This window comes from Sturnus vulgaris, chromosome 3, assembly GCF_052056855.1.
Source record: "Sturnus vulgaris isolate bStuVul1 chromosome 3, bStuVul1.hap1, whole genome shotgun sequence".
Classification (NCBI taxonomy): domain Eukaryota; kingdom Metazoa; phylum Chordata; class Aves; order Passeriformes; family Sturnidae; genus Sturnus; species Sturnus vulgaris.
In genome coordinates, this window is record NC_142245.1 from 78,949,945 (window position 1) to 78,972,426 (window position 22,482).

At 43.2% G+C, this 22,482-nt stretch overlaps 1 protein-coding gene across 1 annotated transcript in view; it reads left to right on the forward strand.

The window, feature by feature from the left end:
• The window catches only part of BACH2 (BACH transcriptional regulator 2), a 182,799-nt gene that overhangs the window by 99,172 nt on the left and 61,145 nt on the right, over nt 1-22,482 (forward strand). The window contains exon 4 of the mRNA XM_014881433.2: nt 4,682-4,832. The gene's annotated coding sequence lies outside the window, so the exon portion shown is untranslated. The remainder of the gene's footprint in view (nt 1-4,681; nt 4,833-22,482) is intronic.

A 22,482-nucleotide genomic window follows, 5' to 3' on the forward strand; every position in this document is an offset into this window, starting at 1 on the left:
GAGAAAATCATTCAGGTTTTACATAAAATGATTTACAAGTTCCTGTGGCAATACTCTTGAAATACAGCCTTTATGACTTCTCCTGGCCCTGCCTGGTTGATGTGTCACAGACCTACCTGCAACCAGAGGACAAAGATGGGTAGAAAATTCTCCCTATGCACATTCCCCAGCTCTTCTGAAGGTTTGAAGGTTTTCTGTTTAAGCCTGGTTGGTTTTGCTAATTGTAGCTCCAGAAAATCCAGTTTGCAGACTCCAGAGCATTCCAGGGCAGCAGCAGCTGCCTTCCCCTGCAGCCAGTCAGCCAGCAATGGTTGTCTTGAAGGTTGTCCTGGTGAGTTCAGTCATAGTTTCTACCTAGGGTGTTTCCTCACATCATTTTGCCATTATCTGAGGGAATAGTTCAATCTTATGTCCTCTAACTGTTGACACAGCTCACCCAGATAGGGACACACTGCAGAGCTGGTCCTCACAGCCCTGAGATGGGTGGGTACCTCCCTATTTGTGGTCCACCCCTCCTTGGTTGTGTTGGTTTTCTGCATCCCACCTCTGGGCACTGGGGAGGAAGCTGCTGCCCTTCTGACTCCTGTTTTGGCTGCCCCTAGTAAAACAGTGCACGTGGGAACAAGCAGGAGTGATGGATGAGCATGTTCTTTCCCCTTGGAAGAACTACACAGGTTATTATGAGGAAATGAGGTGCACTGAGGGTGAAGCAGACCATGTCTCTTTTGTGACACAGGTATCGATATCATCTTGGGTTTAATTTACAGATTTCAGGGGGAGACCATGCATTAGATGTCAGGAGCACTGCAAATGCCTTCTCAGCCTCAGGCGACCCTTCAAGCTGCAAGTGTTCCAATGAAGCTATTTCAACCAGAAAGAAATTACACACAAAACGTAAGGAAAACACATTTGCTGATCTGTGATGCTATTGCATGTAACAAAGCGGGATCCTTGACTTCACTGGGATCAATTTCTGCACATATTTGTGTGAGTAGCATCATTGCACTCCACCAAGTGAGGCACTGCTTCAGAAAACACCAGCTCTTTGCACACCTGTTTGCACACCTGTGGTCATCTCTCCCAGCTTGCAGGTGCTCAGCATTCCTTAAATATTCTTTCCTCCAGTCCGTATCTGAGAGAAGCTCACCAACTTGGCTCCTTGTGTGGGTCATTTTACTTAGCCCTCATTTTACCCACCTATGCTGAACATCAGGATAAACAACCCACTGTGTATTTGCTACATTTGTGTATTTGTTGCTCACTTCCCTCATGGCCCACCCAGCATCTCCGGTTTTCTTGAGCACAACTACATGATTTTCTGTGTCTAAAATGTCTTTGATGGTAAGTGGAGTAATACCCAGGTGCATTCATCATGCCCTTCTCAATTCACCTTTCTTGGTTGGTTTGTTGCAAACAGAAGAACTTGCCAGTTTTCCTCCTCTTAAGCATTAAAGCCATATTAAAAACAAAACCTCTCCTTTGAACACTCTCTCTGTATAACAGAAATCCAAAATGGAAGGTGTTTTATTGAAGCAAATGGTTTTTCAACTCCATGCATTCTTCTGCCAGTTAGAGTGTCTGGTGTGTCTTGCTTTACATTTGCATTCCTCAGTGCTAATTTCAGCTGCCAGGCAGTACTGGAAGCCATCAGAAAAGGGGAGAAAAAAGGTAACCTGGTTCAAAAATGTACAAGAGGTTTTTTAATAATGTAAGTTTTTTAAAAAAACAAACAGTTTTACAAAGTCCACTTGGAAGTATTGTTATTTTTCTAGATTTCTTTGCCAGCTGTTAAGGCGGATGCTTCTTTCTAGAGTAAATATAAGGTTTTTATCACACCCTCCAAGACTGCAGGAGCTGGGTCTTTAAGCTGGCGTAGGACAGTGATTTTATGGCCTCTCATGACCCTGTTAACTGATGGCCCACATGTGCAGGTCTGTCTTGAGAGGTGAGACCTTGGAGCATAGTACATCTTACCCTGCCTAAGATGCATCTCTTCCCAATGCTGCAAACCTGGCTGATCAGCCTGTTAACCTGCTGAAATTCCTCTTCAGTAGGTGCACCGATGGCTCTTCATATTAACTCTGCTTTTATGTATTCCTGTAAGTTTGCAGCTGTAGTAACAGCTTTGCTTTTAATAATTTGCCTGTTTCAGGAAAAGTCTTTTGTCGAGTGGAAAGCATGAAGAAGCCCTCGTGCTGAGTGTAGGCGGGGGTTAAGTTTCATTCTACCCTAAGCTGACCCCTGGATAGAGAGATTCCTGCTTTAGTCTTTTAGATCATGTGTAAAACCTGATGCTGGCTGGGTCATCCCGCATAAGGCAAGAATATCTGGGGAGCATGGGGAGGAGGTATGGAGTGAGACATTTGCAGAAGGGAATGAAATGTTTGGGATGCAGCCTCATGCTCTCTACAGCAGTGAACATCAATCAGACTTTCTCAGAAAAGCTTCAGTGGTGCTGAAAGTCTTCTTTTCCCCTCCCCGCTCGCTTTTTTTTTTCCTTGTTTCTCTATTCCCAACTTCTGTTTGTTCTCTTTTTCTTCTGATACACTGTGGCATGTGCACTTTTTGCTCAGGAAACTAACTTATCATTGAAAACATAGAGACTTCCCTGGTTTTAGTCCTTTGGCCATTGAGTAAGCCACAGTTATTTTTGTTCTACCGATGATTTATGACTGAACAGATTTAGAGTTTATATTTTTAGGTTTATAGACAATTTAGTTAATGTATATTTGTGACCATAAATATTTGGTACTCTTACAGTCTGTCAATGAATGTTATGCCCAGTTGGAGAAAACTGTATAAACTAAAGAGACACAAGCATTGTATTCCTAGCACAGCCTCATGATTCTTTTCAAGTACCTAATTAGGTAATCCATAAAGGTAGCAAGAGTTTGAGCATCTGTTGGTAAACCATCTAATAGGGTGCCATCCAGAGGAAATAACCTGCTTTTCATAAGTGAACCAATTCTCCACAAGACTTGGAGTAAAATGCAGTAGGATCATTGCAGAAATGCTCAGAAAACATTGAACTTTTTTTACCAGGAACAGCATGCTTAGAAAAATAACCATCTCTCTCATTTGCATTGTGTTTTGGGGGTTTTTTTCCCACACTTTTTTCTGGAGTCATAAATAGGCATAGCAGACATCTCTTGAGAAACCAGATTTGTTACTAAAGAGTTAATTTTGCAAGGTTTTTTAAAAGATAAGAGTAATTTTTTTAAAAAATCTAAACTTTAGGGGGTTCTTTTTCTCTTCCTCACCTCTCTCTTTATCTAGCTTTAGTTTGTGTTAATTTTGCAGACACAGCCTTTGCAGTGATCCTGTGAAGACAGATACATGCCACTGCTTGTACTGCTGCTGTCCCCTTCTGTTCAAAAGAAAACCATCTTCCTTTCCACTCCCCGTTGCCAAGTTCACTCAAGTAAATAGTAGTTAAGCATTCCAATGTATTTTCCAGGAAAACAGTGAAGTGTTGGGCACTGGCAACTCAAAAACCTCAACTTGAGAACCCCTGTAGCTTAAAGCTAATTACTTCTCCTTCCACAAGTATTTCCTCCCCAACTACTTCAGAGTGTGACTGCTTCCTTGATAGATGGGGGAAGCCTTTTCCGGAGTCTGGGATTGGGATTGTGCACACTGTGGGATCTGGGCTGTGTGCTGATGCTGGGACTTGGCTGTTGGGGGTTCCACCCCCCCACCTCCAGCCCCCTGGTCCCAGCCCTGCTCTCACCAGCCTTCCCCATCCCAGAGTGCCTCCCCTCCAGGGACTGAGCCCAGAGCCCCTTGCACAGAGGTGGCAGCACAGTGAATTTTCTGTGGGCAGATGAACATTTCATTCTCTCTCCAGTCTTCTTTTGACATGGACTGGCGTGACAGGTGGCTTTGCTTCAGGGTGGCTGCAGGATTATGGCACACATCACATCAACCCAGGGATACCAAATTACACTGATGGTGTTTCTTCTCTGAAGCTCCCCCGAGTAAAGGAGAAACAAAGGAGCACATTTTGTGTTCCTTTAAATTCCTTGATAAAATCAATGCAAAGCTTTGACAAAAGCCAGTGTTAATTATTATTTAAAGCCTACTAGATAAATTTGCTGGGTTTTTTATAACTCCTTTCTGGTGTGATGTGCAGTTTCATAGAACCACAGGGTGATTTAGGTTGTGCTTTAAAGCTAATCTGGTTCCAACCCATCTGCCATGGGCAGGGACAGCTATCACCAGACCAGGTTGCTCAAAGCCCCATCCAGCCTTGGCCTAGAACACTTCCAGGCATGGAGCATCTTCAGCTTCTCTATGCAACCTACCCCAGTTCCTCACCACCGTAGCAGTAAAGAATTCCTTAGTATATATATGTAACAATGCACATACCTTTAGTGTGATCTGGTAGAATAGATACAGAAATGTTCATTTATCTGTTTGGTAATTCTTTTCAGGGTCCTCATGCTATACAAATGAAAGGAAAACATGGTCTTTGTAGGAAGTTACCTACAGCTTAAAGCTTTGAGGAAGTGTGAAATGGACATAAAGTAATTGTGATGTTTGTCGTAAAGACCTTTTATATTTGAGAAAAAAAGATGCCCCAGTGTGTTTTTTAGAATCAGAAGGAAAACAACAAAGAGGCGTTTGTGAAGATTCAGTGCTTGATTTTTTTAACTCTTTCCTTTATTTTATTTTATTTTAGGTTACTCCAACTGAGTTGCCAGAACACTGCCCTACAGAACTTTGGAGGGTCACTTCTTAATGGATTGCTGCAGCCTCTTAATTTCTCCATTGATCCTGTTCCCTGCATCGTGAGGACATTTTAGCCAGCACAGAACCTAGAAAAGTTACATGTAAGTAATGATTCCAATTCCTTTCTATTTAAAGAAAAAACGAAAGAAAAAAGGGAAAGAAAAGATCTTGGGGAGGCAAGGTAGAGGCAGTAAATATCACACTTTAGAAAAACACTGTAAAAGCTGTAATTCAACTGCAAACATTAGGTGGTGAATAAATTGTTATTGAAGTAGTTACTTGCTTTTTTAACCTAAATAGTGATTGTCATTTTGACGGCTTTTCTAAGTGTTCTGCTACTACGGTAAACCATAGTGAGAAGTACTTAAAATAGCTCTGTTCATCCCATTGCTGTAACTACGCTTTGTTTTTCTCAGCAACGGGCTCTGTGTGTGTACACTTACCTCACTTACCTTGGTGTGCTCTGCCAAAGCTGCACATGCTCCATGTGAGCTTGGAGGCCATCATCTGCCCAACAGGACTGCAGGCACCCTTCTGTTTCCCCCATGATAAAATCCATATCCTTCTCCTTTTGGGTTCCTGGACTATTTCCCTTGGAGAAGCCCTGGTGCTACTTCATCCTTCAGCCTGCTGCCCCAAAAGGCTCTGTAAGCATCAGAAGTATCTTCATTGCTACCTCCAGGTGGAATTAAGTGCTCCACCTGACTGTGGGCAGTGTAGAGAAAGTTGTGCATAGATCTACTAGGGACAGATTGAGGAGACTGCAGATGTCTCCCTAACTTCTCAGCTGGGTAATAGTCCCTGGTGCTTGTTGTGCTTTGGTATTTCACCCAGGATGGGGAGCAGCTTATTGTCCTGTGCATCTATTTCATCCCTGATCCCACGATGACTGAGTCTTCCTTTGAAACATTCCATAGCACAGCCTGGCATAGAATCGGTGGGGAGAAATTGGTTTGACCCTTTGCAGTTTGTCAGCAGTTCTAACCCTAATTCTGGTTTCTGAGGCAGAAGAAGCTTCTGGACCACTATAAGGATAGCATGCATGTGATGGTCTGCAGAGGGTGAGACACCCCAGAGCTGACAAGTTTGGGAAAAGGCTTGAACACAACCCAATTTCATTTATTTTTAAAACAAAACCAAAACTCTTTGTGGTTAAGAGGTTTTTATATTTGGGATGGTGCTATAGAGCATCTTGGCAAAAGGAGGTAACACAAAATTGTGGTTCACAGTGTGGCACTGTGCTTGTTACTGCCCTTGTTTGTTCACTGCAGTAACAAATGCATATGATGCAGTTTAGTCCAAACAGGTCAGTGAAGCAGACCACTCCTTACTGGTCAGTTTTTCTTGAATGCTTGCAAATACCATTTTTAATCTTGGGAACTGATCTGTAATACTACTTCTAAAAAATCTGAGTGTTTTGGAACCAAAGCATTTACATTAGAAATACACCTTTATTTGAAGTACTTTGTCTGCTTATGTGACACTAAAGGATTTTTTTAAAACAAGAAAAGTCTACTGCAAAAGGAGGATAGTGTTCTTTAATGCATATGGAAATTCAGTTTTTTAAAGAGAGGAAATTTTTTTTGCTGGTGTGATCAGCAAAAACAATGGTGAAGTCATATGCAGTGGAGAAAGTCTGGGTAGTCACAGAATTCACTGTCAAGGAGGCCTTACAAGGTGTGAGTTTGATTTTGTTTTCCAAAAAAGGGAGAGTCTTGAGGGTCTGGGATTCTCTGGTGCAGTTATTAATCAAATCTCCCTTAGCAGGAATCGTCTGACTACAGGAAATTTTTGGATCTGGCTTGAAATTTGTTTTTAGTGCTTGTCTTAAGGGAAGAAGGCTTGAAAATATGAGTTGTAACAGCTAGGCAGGCAGAAAAAACTTGTTTTTCATTAGTCCTACTTAGCACTATTCCCATGAGATTTGGAAGCCTTATTCACAATTTTTTTGCAGGCTTTTCTCATGATGTTTGAAAAGCTTATCATTAGGCATCTTGCAAATTCACTATTAAAAATAGTGAAATAGTACCAGAGGAACTAACTTCAAAAATATCATCCTTGTTGGGGGACTTGAAATAGCTGACAGAAATGGGAAAGAAAAACCCTCTCTCATTCCAAGAAGTGCATAGGAAGTTTTGTCTTGCTTTTTGTTGTGCTACAAATAATCAGGCATCTCCTTTTCAAGGGCGAACTTGAAAACCAGTGTGAGGATATAGAGTCATCATCAAATATGTGCCTTACCTTTTTTTTTTCTTTCTTCGTTCTCTTTTAACTGTGGTTATGTGCTTGAGCTATCATTTTTAAAACATGGTGTGCTCTCTAGCTCTTAGAAAACCCGTGCATCACCTCACAGGCTGTTGGCTGGGGTTGCACCCATCGTGTGGGCAGGCAGACATGAGGGCAAGCTGCCCCGTTGCTTATTTGATTTCTCAGTGTTTCCCATTGTCTGGTTGGTTTTGATGACAGACTCTGCTTGTAACAATTACCTCGTTATAGCAATTTCCATAGAAAGAAGTGGGCTTTCACTTGTTAATTAGCCTTGCTGGAAGAAGCAGTTGCACAAGGTTGACCCAGCTGTAGAAACTGCATTCTCGTTGCTTTTCCCAGGGTGCAGTGGGATAAACAAGTATGCCTTACCCCCCTTCCATTTATTATTTTGTTTCTCTAATATCACTAGGATGCTGATTGATAAAATCTCCATAGAAATAGTTCTTACTGATGTGTGAGTTCAAAGCGGAATGCCCCTTGCTTGTTCTGACAGAGCATATTGCAAAACCCTGTTATGGAGCATGTGCCAAGATAGTAAAGAAAAATCCAGTTCTCGAGGTTCTCTGGGAATTAATCCTGCTTAGGTTAGATGAGTGTATTGCAATGTGGGAGTACAGCAGTCGGGGAAAAGCTGTGCTCTCTGCTGAGAGGCTCTCTCCATTTGTTATCCCAAACAGTCACGAATGACAGAGAATGTCCAGAGCTGTGTCTTGGAGCAGCTGCTGGGCAGGGCTGCTGGCATCCCAGTGGAGACAGGTGACTATTCCTTGCAGTGTCCATACTCTGCTCACATTTCTCATTTTGCTTTAGCCCTCCGTGTTTTCCTTTAAAAGCAGCAAAAACAACATCCCAATCAATGTCCTTCTGCATCTCAATAAAAGACCAGATTTGTACTGCTTATCCAATGTTGTGAATTCAGCAAAGGGCTAAAAGTGGTTCACACAGGATAAAAATTAAGGCAATCCAAAACACAGAAAGTTCTGTACAGAAATTTCATATTTCATAGGTATGAGTTCTTCAGAGTATTTAAAAAAATTTTTTGAAATATTTTTTTGAAATCTATTCTCTGCCCATCTCTAGACGGATGTAAATAATATAAAATTTGAAATATGCCAATAATGGTGGTTAAATGTCTGTCACCCGCCTACCACCATAGCCTCGGAAAAATGTAACTTTTTTAAAATCTGCACTTAAAGGTCAGATAACAGAATTCAGAAGAAAAGCAGATTTCTGAAGGCAAAATTTTATCACTTTGGACATTGTCTTAGCAAACAATCCTAACTATCAGTAACAAACCCTCTTCCCAAGTGCCACAACCATACCTGAGACACTGACAGGTTTATCTTACTGGATGAGAGATATGGCCACGTCTGCATTTCATTATTTTTCTGGTACATTTTCCTGTTCCATTTTCATAGGGGTGAAGGCACTTTCTTACCCATTTTATGGTAGTGGCATGTCAGGACTCTGTACCTCGTGCCACCAGTGTGTGGAGTGTCTCCTGCCTCGGGGACTTTGACAGCGTCCCATGGCATCCTGTGCACTGGCCACTGCCAGCAGCTCTGTGTCAGTCCCTTGATGTGATCAGGTGCTTCTCAGCCCCCTCAGTGCCTCTGTACCTCAGCCAGACTGGTGTGGGGACAGCTTTTGATACAAAAACGTCTGTTGACTAAACATCATTTTATCTATATGTGCAGATGTGCGCATATATATAAAAATGAAACATACATATTTATAAGAGTTGTATATATATAGATAGATATATATATGTATATGACTTTTTAAATAAAATAAGTATCTGGACAAATATATGGCCTGAGAATTGCTGGTGTGGCTTCAGGCAGGGCACCTCTGCATGCACAAGTGTGAGGATGGTGAGCCGGTGTCCCTTCCTGCAGGTTTCTGACCAAGACCCCGTGCTGGAGCCATCCCCACACGGGCACACACAGTGGCAGTGCCCTGCTCGTGTTTAGCTGTAACAGCAGCAGGGGACAGCGGAGTTGGTTGCAGTGTCATATGAACCCGAATTACTCCGACACCTCTCACCTTGCTGCCATTGACCACAGGATTGTTTGTTCGTCACCCCAGTGGTGCCACGGGCTGCGTGGGCGCACAGCATCATTGATCTGTTTACTCGGTGTTTCCCATGTGGCCGCCGTGTTGTGGCGAGGACTTTTTATTTTTCACTGTGGCAGGTGACAGCGCTGGTGTGTGTGTGTGTGTGTGTGTGTGTGTGTGTGTGCCAGCCCAGGAGACTGAGTCACAGCCCTCCCTCCACCCAGGGCCAGCGGCACTTCCCCTTTCCCGGCAGGGTGAGATGCTCATCTCCACAGGACATCTTACCAGCCTGTACATTGCATTTTTTTTTGGTTTTTTACAGAAAAACCTGAGAGATGGTGACAGCAAGACCAACTTTCTCTGTAACCCAAACCAGTGAAAAGTAAAATCCATCTCACCACATCAGTTTTGTTTTCACTGCTGGCTCAACCTCTCCTCTCCCTCTGGCAGAGCCCTGCACAGTCATTCAGTGCCCGGCTTGGGGGTGGTGTGGTTGTTAGCTCAGTGGTGTATGACCCATTTATTTTCATAATACTTAGATACCCGCGCTTCTGCGGCGTTCAGCACACAGGTCCTGCGACCTAGATCCTGGGCAGGAAAGCCCACACCTGATTCCAGCAGCGTGTGTGGAGAGCAGCCGGCTCTGCCCTTGCCTTGTCAGGAGCTGCAGGAACGTGGTGTGCTTCTGGGTCTAGCGGGCAGCTGATGAGCAGGGGCAGGTAAAGGTACATTTTTCTGGAGCCAGCACTTTGTCTTCGATCATTTGGTTAAATATTGATTGCTAGCTGGTAGGACATGTTTCCTGTTGCGATGTCTAAAGAGTGGAGACGTTAAAGTGTTTTGTCGGATCATTTTCTCACTATAATAACCTGCACTTTCCACGACAGCAAGATGATTAATGGCACGAGATTGTTCATTCTCAACATCTCCAGACATGGCATCACCCTCCTGTTGGGTCTGGTCTTAAGATAGACCTTTTTTCCTTTATTTCTTTTTTACTCAGTTAGTTGAATTAGTTTTCTGCGGTTTTTCAGATGATGATTAGGTTCATGCTTGTGTTACTTTCTGTAAATGGAAAGAATCAGGCATAGGACATGCAGGAGAGTAAACTGGCATCATAGTAGACCTGAGAGTTGTAGGTATAAAATTAAAGAGTAATTTGCAAAGTGACTTGAAGTAAAGTGGATTTAAACACAATGAAATCATCCTTGACAGCAATTTATTTGAAGTTCTTCTACTGTTATGAGTGTAAAGGGATTTTTTTTAATTGCCGGTTTCTGGGTAGAGTATTCAGCATAATTTCTCACAGGTAAGTGAAGCATTAACTCCTTGTACCTCAGTAGTTTGGGCAGTGGGGGACGAAACTGAGAGTTAGGGGGAAGCCCCTTCTCTACTTCATAATTTGAAGATCAGTCAGTGGTCAGCTAACTTAGAGAAGGACTTTACCAGGGACACTAGTACTGGGGAAAATGTATGAAAATCCAGCAGAATCCTGGACAGTAGATATGCACAGCATGTGAAAAGTTGTCTTCAACATTTCACAGAATATAATGGCACTCTAGATATAAACTGGAAAAAAAGTAACAGCAACTAGCTAGTTTGCATTCCTTGTTCAGATGAGCCATGAGTTTTGGGGCTTTTACGTTTATATACTTTTTGCTGTAGGTGTTGGAAGTGTGGGTGGCCATGAAAAAGCAGTGGTTACAATAAGATTTTCCATTTATTGCCCTTTGTGTACAACTAAAAATAAGATTCAAATGCTTCAGCATTTGTGGAGCAAGCATAATATTTCTCTGAGATCTGATGACTGGCTTGCCTGCAGCTCCAGCTCTGTCTGGTGGGTAAGTCCTAGGTTTTAATGCTTGTAAATGGGTCTGTGTTGGAAGGAGAGTCAGAGCTTACTTGTGGTGTGGTCTGGCTGTGTTAATTCATCAACTTCTTACTGGAAAAAAAAAAGAAAAGGTAGCTATGCTTAGTACGTAAGTTAAAGGTGGTGATGAAAGAGTTTTGGAAGCAGAATTGTTCTGCTTCTGGAAAAAGCAGCTTTGGAGAGGACTGAAAGATCTTTAAAGTCAAAACTTCCAAAACTTCAGTGGTGTACCTTGAATTGTTGATCCAGAATTTCATCTTCTGGCAAAGAAAAAGCAAAGGAGAAGAGAAAAAAAGAAATATATATAAATCTGCTGAGCTTGAGAAACAAATTCTCAGGGTTAACTTTTGGCAGATAAAATCTTTTCGGTTTGCTTTTTAGGGTGACTGTTGAAATACACTGTGTGATGCTTTTCCAGGTAGTTGCACTGGTTAGGAATCCACTAAACGAGCTGCCGTATCTTCAACTACTAAATGTGTTCTGACCACATTAATTGATATGTCAGCTCATGGCTAAGAGAAATATTACAGAGAGATGTCAGTATATGCAGGGAAATTCGTAGCTTCATGGTGTCAGCTCTGGTACTGTCCCAGCTTCACTCATTAAGTAGTTGTGGCATTTCCAGAGAATGAGTGTGCCTGTGCGTGTCAGGCTTCTCAATCTGATGTCATTCTTGTGATGGATGAGAAGAGAGAGCATCTATCCAAGAGCTGCAGGACCCAAGGTAGAGGCTGAAAACTTGCATTCTGCTGTGTGGCAGCTTAAGCATCACTGCTTTTGTGTCGCTTCGTGACCTTCCCAGCTTTGCAGGGTAGCAGAGGTGTTGGTCTTGAGAATCGGGCTTAGAAGACAATAGGTTTTCACTCTGACTAACACCACGTGGTGCAGAGCATGTGAGGTGCTGGGGGCACTGAGAGGTACACGCGCTTGTTCCATGGACTAGTCACACTGTCAAAGGTGAGTCTTTCATTAGGCAATAAGAAATCACCTTAAATTAGCTTGGTGTAGTCCTCCTGCTCTTCCTAGGAGGGCTCAGTGCCTGTCATTGCTGCCTTACTTCTGCCTTTTTGCTGAAATGCTCCTTTCTACTTTTACATCGGTAAAGCCTGCTCATTGGAACAGCTTTTGCCTTGATGCGAAGTACAAATGGCAAGAGAGCTGATGCAGTAATCAAAACTTCAAATATTTCAGATGGGAACGGGCAAAACTTCAGCAATTATTAGTTTCCCCCACAGTGGTTTCTGCAGGGAATTACATTACTTCTGTTGTAATCACCTGCATTTCTCAGTCCCGTAGGTGCCCAGATGCTGGCAAGGGGTGTAATCATTTGCTGTAATATTTTTCTGTGGAATTTTCCCTTTTTCAGTACAGTTGTAGAGGTGGTTTTTTTCTTCCCACCCACTCTTCTTTTTCTACTGCTGTGCCTGCTGCAGGTAAGTTCAAACCTGATGGCTTTGAAGATAATGACAGGAGAGAGTGCAACGTGTGCGTCATGTGTCAGCGGCACTCCTGCGCCGATCACTGCTGCTGCACTTTCCAGCAGGATGAGACATGCTGGACTCTTCCAGGGGTATCACCACACTGGCTATTTTTAGAGATGGCACATTGGGTGCATTGTGCAACTATCAGTACCCGCTGCTGTGCTCTTCATTTTTTTCCCTTGTATGGCGATGAGGTGTTTGCCTTTCTCTTGTAGAGGTAGAAGGATGTCTTTTTGATATTTTAACTACTTGTAGAGCTACTCTGGGGAATCTGCAAAGTTGTATTTTCTGTACACAGTTTGAAGGGAACAGTCCTACATGTGGCTACTAAATTAGGATTAGTGCAAGTGACACAAACAATGTGGTTGAGATTTTCAGCTGAAGAGCTCTAACACCCTTTTGGGTTGCAGAGCAGAGCTACCTTGGGAAACCCCCAGCTTGTTTTTGGTTTGTTTTTTTTTTTTAACTTTACCACAGAAAACAAGCTGTACTCAGGCATTTTTACAGTTGTCATAAATTCTTTCTGTGGCTCTCAGCCCTCTGGAGTCGTTTGAATAGCTACCTCATGCTGTACTCATGTGAGACAATGACAGCAGCCGCAGATGCGCTGGGATGTGGTGCAGCATCCTGGTGGGAGCAGAGCTGGACACAGAAGATGACTGGTGGCTTCTGCCCATGGTTGCTGGAGGAGCAGGGCTGGCCAGTCACAGGCTCCGTATTGCATTGCTCAAATAATGCAAAAACATTAGCAATGGAGATTTGCTGTAATGGTGTATTTTAAGTGCATCTCTACTCTGCCAGCTTCACTTTTAATGCACTCGGTTAAGGAATGCTTTGGAGGTTGCTGCTAATGGATGAATCTCTCAGAAAATTGGGATTTTGAAATAAGATTGACACTTTGGAGTGAGAAATATAAATCTAATGAGAGTATTTCAGCAGAGGTTTGTAATTAGGAATGAATGGAGGGAATTTGTACGCGCAGTCTGTAGAAGGGCACAATGGAAGGTGAAATTGCACCCTCTGCACTGAATGAGAGATGAAAGCCAATGTATCAGTGTCATGGCATGACAGTGTAGAGTATAAATGATACTGTCACTGAGTGCTACAGAAGGTATCAAGGGAATTCCACTCCAGTAAATTACATTACTTAGACAGACCTGAAGGCATTGTGTCTGAATGATTGGAGGGAAAAAAGGTTGTCAGCACAAAGCAGAAGATATTATAGAACAACTGGCTGCAGGCTTGGAAAGCGTTTTTTTTCTGATGTTTACCATGCAAAGCTTTTCAGATGCTATTTAAATTTCTTTTTTGGTAGAATTACAAATGTATTGATGAAGCAGAAGTATTTTTGGGATGGTGTTTGGAGTGGATGCCAGCCCGCAGCTGTGTGAGCATGCACATCTCCCATTTTTTCATTAGGAATTGGGACTCCTTCAGACTTGAGAAAAATCTAGTCATGTGTTCCCAGTTCAAGCAGTGTTTTTTAATGCATTGCTTCATTTCACTGAGGACTTCCTTTTTGTCCTGGATTTTGCTTGTGGAGTAATTCTAGCACAGATTTGTGGAGAGAGATGGGTTGTTACTGTTCTCACGAGCAGTGAGGGACTGGACTGTGGTGAGCAGCAGCAGATCACAGGACACGAACTTTAAGGTCTCTTTTAGAGGCGTGATGAGGTCTGTGATGTGGGCAGGTAGGAGCATGATGTCATGGTGACAACCCAGCAAAAATCCAGAAACTTACCCTTTCAGCATGTATGCACTAATGCAACATAGTGTATTCCTCCCACTGTTCTGCTTTTTGCCACCAAACTCCACTGCTAACAGTAGTCCCAGCCACAGTGATGGTGTTGAGTGGAATAGTTATTTCTCACAATTTTATTCTCTGTGACGACCTACTACATCCACCCGCACAGGGACAGTACCTTAGAGATGGGTTTAACTGCTTCTCTGTCTCTGACCTCATACACAGACAACACCTACAAGCTCCTGTAATTTCCTAGTTTGCTCATGGGTGAGACAGCCCAGCTCCCACAGTTCTCCCAAACTGCTGCTTGATGATAAAACATCTGTTCCCTGAAGATGCTGCATTTCATCCTATGTTACATAATAAGCTCTGCTGGTCTTGAGGCTTCTTGTAAAACTTCAGCAGTCTTTGTGCTTCTTAAAAACATACTTTCCCACTTGTTTACGCATAAAAAGCATCACTGAAAGTACATGCTGTAAGCAAAGATAAGGGAGTGGGCTCTGTTTGTCCTTACAAAATTTGATTTTTGGCAAAGCCCACACGAGGCAGGAAGATGGACGTGCAACACAGTTGTAGTATTCCATAGAGCAGGCTTCTCCACATGGAAATGGTAATTCAAGTTGTGGGACCATTAACCAGGAAATATGGCCAAACTGAGGGGTGCTGACTCTAGGAAGGTAGCAGTTCAAATGCTCCCATGGAAAGGTTTCATCTCCTACAGCCTGTAGCTGTAACAAACCCACAGACTGTGTGGAAAAGCAGTCAGGCATCTGTGGAAATGAAGATGCCTTGTGTGGGATGGGATTCAATAGTAGAGCAATTTAGTAGTGGGTCCTGATCATAGCCAAAGGTGAGTGGGAGGAAGCAAAGTGCAATTTCTGTCTATACCTCCCACATTAGAACTGGATTGGAGTAGTCCAGGGTGTAAGACATTGTCTGTCTGTCTGTCTGCATAAAAAAGGGATTTCAGACATTAGGGATGTAAAGTTTGTCCTTAGACCATCATTGTCATGGGAAACTACTATGCCTGCTTGAGCACCTGTTTGTAGTAGTATTAAAATCTGCTGCCACTCACTTCTCCTGTGGTATTTTGTGTAAAAAGCTGGCATTTTGACACATCTGGTTTTTTGCATGTTGGGAAAGCAAATGCTTTTTTCTTCTATTTATTATTATTATTCCTGTGGTCATGATCAAGCTGTGTTTTCAAAATGTGGTTCTCTGTAGTCATCCATTAATCCACAGAAAGTCCATTAGTTCTCACAGCCCTAGCTATTCACATGAGGCTGTTTTCCTCCTCCCATGCTTGGTCCTGCAGCATGAATGCTTGTAACCAGCACCTGTGAAGTCACCAGGGCCACTCGGGAGAGTGATAGGTGCAAAACTGGAATTTAAATGCTGCAAAGTAGTGTGATTGCAAGAGTGGGATAGAGCAGGAGAAGGAATGACCAAACTATGCCTTAGGGAAGACTGGGAGACTAACCCGTATTGCTTTGACGGAGAGAGTTATTGAGCCTGCTCAGTTAGATCGGTATCCCCTGGCAAATGTATTTTGTTGTGTAAATGGCTCCCTGCAGTCCCAGAAGACTATCACTATCTCTTCCTATCTTGTACAGTGCATTTCTAAATAATCAATCTTGGTGCAGGAAAGCTGCGGCTTAGTAAGTGTAGCTTGCTAACGAGTCAGTGGTTTAATCTTAATTCTCACTCCTCATGCTTTTGATAACACAGGGCTATAAAGTTTGACATTGTAGAATCTTCTCTATAAATTCTGATTTGCTTGCCAAAAAATCAGCCTATTATTTTCAATTCCCCTCTTATCATTAGTGTTATTAAACTGACGATTGATGTGTAAAAACTGCCATTTGCATGGAGTTCACAAAACTGCAATAAAAGACACTTTTGTTCTGACTTGGTAAGGAAAGAGGAGGAAAAAAGCAGCTAAATAATGCTAGTTCTAACAGCAGAGATGTTCATATAAAGACATGTTCTGAACAATAAGATCATTTATCCATGTATGACATAAATACATTGGAATTTAAATAATGAGAGATCTTGTGAAATGCAGCAAAACGCACACCACTGGCATTGTGAAGTTTCCCTTCTCTAAAGCCCTGTTCTCAGGGAAAAGCAGCTTTACTTTTGCTTTGAAAATCCATTATCATAAGCCTTTTTTTTAAAAAAAAAAACGTTTTTCGTACTGCAATATTAAAGCAATTTTATACCCTAAGAGCAGCTCTTTTGTAAGGTAAAATGCAATCCCATGTGTGTATGTAATTGCGATTTATAATACTTCTCACAGCCCTAATTTTCCCAAAATTAAGAAAACCACTAACCTTTTTAGGCTTTCCTTTTCCTAATTGTTTTTTTGTTCTCCCTGTCTTTTTTCCACAAAATATCCTTTTTTTTAAATCCCTGCTCAGGAGAAAAAAAAAAAAGGCGCAGAACGCTCTCTGGATTCATTGCAAAACACTGCTTGAAGGAAGCATTTTAAGAGTTTAGGTTAAAAAGTTTCTGCTTCTTTCAAACTACATGGGTGACACTGCTATTTTGGGAGACCATACCATCTGCTTGTTAACCAAAAAGCAGGGAAGATATTCCTAGTTCTAGTATAGATTTTTGGGTTGATTCCACATAAAATTCCAACAGATCTCCACTTGTGTTTGCCCCCTTTATAAGCTAAGGAGAAGTCATCTCTTCTGCTGTCACAGCTCCCAAGGTAAAGATGCTCAGCTTGTGGTCCTGAGTAAGACATGGTTGTTCACAGCAGGCATAGGTCCATCGAGACGTGTGAGGTTCCTAATTCTTCCCTAGAGGTATTCATGTCACAAAAGCTATGACAAGGAGTAAAAGAGCAATACAGTGCCCAGCCCCTGATGTGCCGCAGGTGCCTGCTACCTGTGGATGAAGAAGGTATTTGGAGGAGGCTTGGTTGGGTTCTATTGGAGGAGCTGAGTTTTTGTTTGAGTTAGAAAGGAGGACACATTTTCTGGGGTTTTGCTTGCTTTTGGGGGGAAAAAAAGGCAGAAGGACAAAGTTTCCTGGCCCATAGATCAGCCATCTACCAGGTAGTGGAGCTGGAGAAAGTGCAGGAGCTAGAGAGGACAGTAAGATTGTCCTTCGCAAGGTGGACAGGAATGGCAGGACTTGTAGTGCAGATGGATTGAAGGAAAAGGTTGACATGAGTAGGAGCAAGGTGGAGTTTATATATTTTGTCTGGTGAGTCTGTGGAAATGGCACAGGAGCATATAAAAATATGAGATGTTACTGTGGTCCTCCATAGATGATGAAGACATTTGTCTGAGACAAGAGTGATTTAAATCTATATTATATTGCTGGAGTATCTGCAAATACATATGTATCATCGTTACAATATCTTCCTGACTGGCAAAATGCTTCATCCAATCTCTGTTGACAGAAAAGATTGCCTACTGATAATTGCTTTGCTTAAGTGTCTGATAATATGCCAGAAATGAGAGCATTCTCTGTTAGGTCATCTTTAATTATGTATGTACCACCTGTCAGCTTTAAATCTGGAGAAGATTAGTTTTTCTCATTGGATTTAGAGTAGGGAAGAGAGCCTTCAGCAAGAGGACTAGGCTGTTGCAAACAGTGTCTATGGGGGAGTTTCACAAGCAGTCTCCTCATCATCCCTAGTCATGGATACCGCTGTTGGCACATGCGGAAATATTTGAAATATTGCCTAAGCTTGCTGCCGTAGTGATGGGTTTCGCAGGAAGAGGATTTCAGACCATCTGTTGAGTTTTCGAGTTTTCATCTTTCCCCATACCAAAGGGAGAGGGAGTGCTGGGGTGGGGGAGGACACGTGGCAAGTCGTGGCTCCTTTGGCAGTGCTGGAGGGAAATCCCCCCCCAAAAGCCATGTGAGGGGGTTATTCAATTGCCACTGGTGAAAGCACATAATAAAACTGGTCAGGCCAGTACAGGCATGCCAAGTTAATAGGAAACTAAGGGCTCAAAAGACTGAAAAATTATGAGGATGGGTACTTTGCAGAAAACCCTAACAGGGAGAGATGGTAAAGATCTCTGAGGATATTAAATTAACAGGATTGCCATTACCAAGCCTACTTAGGATATTAAAAATTACATTGGAGAATAAATTTATCTGTGTAGAGAGTGGGGAGGCAGTAATTGTTTGGGAATAGTTGAAGGGATTTTCAGTTCATGGGAGAATACTAGCTGTTTATTTGGTACAGTAAAAGATTTTAGGAATCTCCTTGGTTTTCTGGTCTCCTTTACTCCAAGACCAGTGTGGCTGGAGTTCTCTGAAATGCATCATTTGCACCAGAAAGCAGAAAAGGTCTTTGTTAAGCTTCTCACCTGCTTTTGGCAGAAGAGAATATCACTTGAACTGTTAAATGTTGCTCCTGCTGCTCCTTGCCTATGTATCCGAGTGGCCAGCGCTTCCCCCTCTCTGGGATTTTGGTTTTCCAGCTTCTGTCATCACTGCCTCAGCCTCCTGGAAAGAATTCCTCAGTTACACTGGTTAGCTGACACTGATCGTTTTTCCTGGTAATACCTTCAGCCAGAGCTATTTCTGAAAATCTGGGATTTGGAACAGTAGGTCAATTTGTAAAACAACGAGCGAAGAGGGACAGATGGCTGTGGAGACGAGAGCATGTTTCTGTTCATCTCCATTTGGCTTTTGCTGATGCTTCGTTGTTGCACGAGCATTCGAGGCTGTCGCTTTCCATTGGTTTAGTGGTTGCTGCTCCTCTGCTTGAAAGACTGGCCTGTGGCACTTGTCATGTCCCCCACTCTGCTCCAGTGGGGCTCCAGGGCAGGCTGCCTCTGCAGAATCTTGCAGTGCCTTTGCACCTAAGGATATGGAAAGGGTTTGCAAGATGAGGGAATTTTCTGCCCTGAAATCTGGCTGTTTTTCCTCTGACCTTTTCTCCCAGGAGCTGCACTGGGCGAGGCTTTGCTGATAATTCCTTTGGTCAGGATGAGGTTGCTGGGCTCACCTTTCTTTGTTAATCCTTTGTAAACTATTGCAACTTCTCTATTCTGTGTTGTGCTGCTGGGTTTTGCTCAGTTCTTAGACAGATTCTGATTGATTCAGACTTGCTTGCTTCTGTCTCTCTGAGTAGCGGTGCCACTAGCATCACCTCGATGTAGCTGAATTTTACAGATCTGAAATGGAAAAGCATGGGGGTGTACCACAAGCCTTTTTTCCTTGCTCATGATTCATTCAGCCCTTCTTTCCACCCTCCTATTTCATGCTAGAGGGCTCTGCAGTCTTGCAGTGGTCACTGGAAGACATCTCTTTTGTGAAGGCTCCTTTATTAAATACAAGGGTGTGTGCATCCCATTATCCCAGTGCTACTGCTGAGTTGTGCAGCAACACTGGGCACTGCAGGAGATGTCCTGTTCACTGGTCTGAGGAACAGCCATACTTAACTGAATGTAGTACTTTGCTCTTGTCTCTGGAAAAAGGGACAACTGGATGAGATTTAAGAATACCCATAAGAATTTAAATACTTCAAACCGTCTGACTCTTTTGGCTTGAGAGATATGGCTTACATTGTCCTCAGACCATGGCTGGTCCTGGGGGCTCTTCCTTGTCCTATATTTTACAAATGATCGCTTAAACTACCTAGAGCAGTTTTTCTGGAAAACCTTCCTATGCTCTAACTCAGGATGTCTTATCTAATGACTACCTCCCTCTTTTCTCTCCTGGACTCTTCATTGGAGCTTGTCCATTGCCTTAGTTATAGGACGGGCTTCAGCTATCCTCTCCATTTCTCACAGGGACACTCATTTTGCAGTTCTCTTATAACCTTTGGTGTGTTGCTGGTTTTAGGCTTCACATGCTTTCTGTCCCTTTTCACTCTTTTAGAAACACTGCAGTAAAACTCTTCATATGTCAGATTTAGTATCTGTTACAGCAGAGGCTTCCTACAGGATTCATACTTTTCCTTGCTTGATAGTGAAGCTGGTGAAATTCAGAGTGATGTGTTTACATTGAGCTATCTGACTGTATACACTGCTAATTTTAAGAGGAAGGGGAACCCTTCTTGGGATAATTAGTTTTGCCATGTTTATAGACATGATCTCTTGCTGAAGCATGTTTTTCTTGACTCCAAGGCGGCTGCTGACAGCTGGTCTTACAAGAGTTCATTGGGAGTCTCATGGTCCATGTGTCCTTATGTATACACAGCACAGACAAGATGAAGCCAAGGAGAGATAATGAAGGCAGTGATGCTAAACCCTCTAGCAATGCCTGGTAGTGAAGCATTTGAACAGCCAATGTGAGCCAGATTCCAGCTCCTGTCTAGGCTGTGATGATCAGGAAAATAACCTTGTCCTTTAACAGATTTTACCAATCTAGTTGAGCAGCCAAGTCAGGGCAATCATTTCTTCTTACTGCCCCAGCAGTGGCAGCACAAGCTCCTAAATGGGGGGTTTGCCTGTGGCCCACCAGCACATGAGAGTGCTGCTACATGTCCCTTCATGTCCTTCTGAGGTGTAGGGGCAGAGTGGTGTGTGGGTCGTGTAAGTGCCACCATCAGGTTTTGTAGTCTTTCCACCACAAGTCAGTTGGCAACACAGTGCTGAAGATCGACGGTAAACATGCACAACCTTCTCGAAAAGTTCAAGTGGGCAATCAGAGCACGGCAAGTGGCTGCTTTTACACTTTGGTTACAGAGTGATTCTGGAGGGATTTCAAGGAAACCTCTTTGTAGCAGGAAGCTGCTGCTCGAGGCAGCTCGTTCGATGAAGGAGCTGTGCCTTCTGCGCCTGGTGCCTCCTTCCCTGGGCTGCGTAATAAATACATGAATGTGGCCATTATCAGCCAAGCTCCATTTCTTTCGCCTGTGCTAATGTGCTGGTATTTTATGTCACATCAAGTAAGGAGGGAAAGTGGTGATAGGAAGCCATTCCTCCTGTTCCTTAAATAGGATTGATGACCACAGCTTAACAGCATTCCAAGAAAAAGACATTTGATTGAAAGTGGCCAGAGCTTCCCTTGAGATGCTGAATAAGGATGTTCATCCTGGTAATAACTTGCCTTTGCCATTTTCAGAGCAGGCGTTCCTATTGCAAATCCTGCATTAGCTTGCTGCAGTTAAATATGCACACACACATCTAAAAGGTACCTATTTGATTTTCCTCCTCTGCCTCACTCCACCTCCCACACAGGCCCAAGGGAGCCCCACTGGCTCATCGGCAGCTCCATCTCGAGGTGGTTCCTCCAACAGCACTGCTTGTTGCCCTTGGTGCCCCTTTAGCCACGGGGGGTTTGCTCTGCTGTGCTGGAGCATCAGCGAGCTCTCTGCACACCGTGAGCTGGAATTCCCTCTGGGCCACTGCCATGAATATTGCAAAAAACTGTGCTGAGCAGGGGAGGGCATCGTGCTTTTATGTGCCATGGCTTGCCAGTTTGAATCACATCTGTTGTGTTGCAGAAGGGAATATTGCTTTGGTTGCAGTGGGTTACTGGAGTACTAGCAAGTCTCATTTGTAAGGGGTCCTGGGCTTAAGTCTCATCTCATCTGTCACCAAGAGAAGGAATCTACTCTGACAACTTCTGCAAATGCTGGTTTCACTTTTGTTTACTTGTTTCCCAGCTGTGTCCTTTGTTTCTGAAATGATGTTTACATACTGCAGGGTTTTTTTGTGTGAATCAATTAGCTTTAATTTCTTTCTCAACTACCTGATTTTTATCCCATTTCTTCACCTCCATCCTGTTGTTAATTCACGTGATTATGTGATGTGATATCCCTCCCTGGTTAGAAAAATGTTAGAATAGCTGTTGGCAGCTTCTGGAAGAGTAATTAGCAAATAGAAATTACTTAAAGATGTGCACACTAGCCTAAGTAGGCATTTTCCAGCTGTTTGCAAGTTCAAAAACTCGTAGGCACTTTTTGGGCTCTAATACAAGATTAATTGCTTGCTACTACAAAAGAACATTTACAAAAATGTGTAGCGTGCAATCCAGACTGCTGTGTTTTGTTCCTTGAATTGGAAGTGGACATCTTTGTCAGAAAGAGCGGGATTTTTACAGTGCTTGGCAGTCCTTTTCCTGAGGAGCCGAGCCTTTTTGTTACAAGGGGATGTCACCCTCAAAATGAGAACAGTGAGAGGCGCCTAAGGAAGTGCAGGGGGCTCAGTGGCTGGGTCCTGGCACTGCGGGCACGTATCTGTTCCTGGTGGGCACGGCGTGGTGCCAGCACCTTTGTGCTGAGTGCCTGAGCCAGAAGCCCCAGCTCCCCAGCCGAGCCATCGTAGTCCAGCCCAGGACATCCTCTTTCCTTTCTTTCTAATGTGTGGGAATTGCTGTTCACAGAAAGCCATTTGCACTGCTGTGCC